Below are 2741 nucleotides of genomic sequence, written 5' to 3'. Positions count from 1 at the left end.
AGTCAGATTAGATCCTAGAACAACTTTTGTCACTGCCCCAACCCTGGCAGTGTTCACAGCCAGGTTGGATAAAGTCTTGAGCAACCTGTTCTGGTGGGAGGTGTCCCTGCCCAGGGCAGGGGGTTGAGACTGGATGATCACTAAAGTCTATTCCAGCTCCTTAACATCACATGATACTATTGGAGCAAGCCCAGAGGAGGCCTTGAAGATGATAAGAATACTGGAGCACCTTCCTTACAAGGACAGGCTGGAAAAGTTGGGCTGTTCAGCCTGGAGAAGAGAAGGTTGTGTGGAGACCTCAGAGCATCTTTCAGAGTCTGAAGGAGACTGGAGAGGGACTCCTGGTTAGAGACTGCAGTGACAGGACAAGGAGTAATGGGGATAAATGGAAGGAGGGGAAAGTTGGGTGAGATATTGGGAAGGAATTCTTCCCTGTGAGGGTGGTGAGACACTGTCCCAGGTTGCCCAGGGAGGCTGTGGCTGCCCCAACCCTGGCAGTGTTCACAGCCAGGTTGGCTAAAGCCTTGAGCAACCTGTTCTGGTGGGAGGTGTCCCTGCCCAGGGCAGGGGGTTGGCACTAGATGGTCTTCAAGGCACCACATGTGAGTTTTCAAAGCACATAACGACCTGAATTCATTGTTACCAGAGCAATTGTCTCACCCAAACTGCAGAATATTCTCCCTTCACCTCTTGCCACTTGAGCCATTAGACTTTCAGCTTCCCTAAGAGCCCAACAGCCTCTCCCTGGTGATCATTCATCCTGGCAAATTGTTAAGAGGCAGATAATTAATTGTTGCAAGTCACTAAAAAAATGATCATTCTTTGCAGAGAATTACCATGATGTTCTGCAGAAATGTTAATGCTTCCAGCCATAAAATGAATGGGGAGCTACAGCACCAGCTGCCAGGAGAGCTGTGAGTTATAATCCCACCACTGGATGCAAAGAGATGGAGCTTCCAGACATTTCTGTGGAGAGAAATGCAGATTCACTGGGTAGCAGTTCAGTTTTATGATTATTTTTTTTTCTGCCCCAGAGTCCACAATTGGCTATTAATGACTGATCCAGGGATAAGAAGTGTTTTGCTGATACCAGCTTGGTGTGAGAGAGTCTTCATACTTATTTCCCAGCTGGCTACTGGGATTTGACTCCAAACAGTTGGATAAAAGGACTTGGAAAGTCATGGTGATGCTGGTCAGACCATTAGGGCTCTATTCCACTGCCTCCTGGGGTGAAATAGCTGAGAGTTTAAGACCAGCAGGGAGAGAGGATTAGAAATAACAGGTCTGAGAGTTAATTGCTGAGAGTTAACAGCTCTTTATGTGCTCTCCAACCAATATCGAGTGGAGGCAGCTAGGAAGGTGCTCTGAACACAGTCCTTGTCCCCATCTCCCAATAAATCCAATCCAGTGAGGCTGGTAGAGCTCTAAAGGTTTGGCTTTGGAGTCAGGATAACTCCTGACACTGCATCCAGCAGAGTTATCATCGCTCACAATGCTAACGTTGCTTATTCAGGAGCCCAGCTGAGGTGGGCAGGTGTAAAGAAGGACACAGGGTGGTTTGGGAAGGCTTTTCCCTCATCCTTCTTCTAGATAAGACCTGACATCTTTATTGATTTCCATTTGTTATGGACCAGCATTTGCATCACTTAGTGTTACTCCCCAAATGGACTACGGAGATGACTCAGATCACAGCTGCTCTCCCAAATATGGTTTGGGGTTTGTTTGGGTTTTTTCACTTCAAGAAATGTGCAGTTTCCAAAATTATTAGCTCTTGGCCTTCTCTTCCAGGCTTGGATTCCACTGACTTCACCTCCAAGCAATGGGGTGGGTATCCTGGCTCTCAGACCTCTTGCCTGCAGGGAAGGCTGCAAGTCATGCAGACACCTCCTCCCTTCTCTTCCAAGCAGGGTTTTGTTTTCCCTGGTTTTCACACAGCCAGTTTGGAATGTCTCTATGGACAGCAGATCCAGTAGAAGACAATGACCTTTCTCTTGCAGCAGGAGCCTAAGAACAAACATATCCATGGCGTATGCCAAGGGAAGCCACTGATCAGGGTATGTCAGATGAAATTTTCTGGAAGTAGCACATTTATGCCTGGAATGGGAAAAGGAGAGAGAAGAAGTGTTTGTGCTTTAGATGAACATTAAACCTAAGAGTTTACCTCCCTCACACCAGTTCCAACCTCCCTATCTCAAATATCAACCCAATCCAATGGGAGCTGCTGAGGATACTGATGGAGTGTCCAGTTTGGGGCTAAGCTGGTGGGTTCAGAGAAAAAAAAACAGGATCAGGGAGCTACAGAGCAGGAATTATTAGGGAATATTGCAGGAATTAGGGATGTTTCTGGCTAAGAAAGACAATCTTCAAATCACATAAACAAAGCAGTAAGAGGGAGGGAATAGTTTGCTCTTTGTGTCCCTGGTGGCAGGTTGAGAAGACAATGCAGCAAGAAAGATTTGGGCTAGACATTAGGCAAAGGTTCCTAAATGGAATGAGTGAAGCAATGTCTGGGAAAGAGGAGGATCTCAAACACTGGAAGAGTTCAGGATCAGGTCAGGCAAAACACCTCGTGAGAGCAACATGGATCTTGCTACTCCTATACTGAGGAGAAGGAATAGACTCATGGAATGGTTTGGGCTGGAAGGGAACTGAAATATCATCTTGTTCCAGTCCTCCTGCCATGGGCAGGGACACCTCCCACCAGCCCAGGTGGCTCCAAGCCCCATCCAACCTGGCCAGAA

This window comes from Acanthisitta chloris, unplaced genomic scaffold (genome assembly GCF_000695815.1).
Source record: "Acanthisitta chloris isolate BGI_N310 unplaced genomic scaffold, ASM69581v1 scaffold5823, whole genome shotgun sequence".
Classification (NCBI taxonomy): domain Eukaryota; kingdom Metazoa; phylum Chordata; class Aves; order Passeriformes; family Acanthisittidae; genus Acanthisitta; species Acanthisitta chloris.
The sequence above is the reverse complement of the archived record's forward strand: the minus strand, read 5'-3'. Positions refer to the sequence as shown.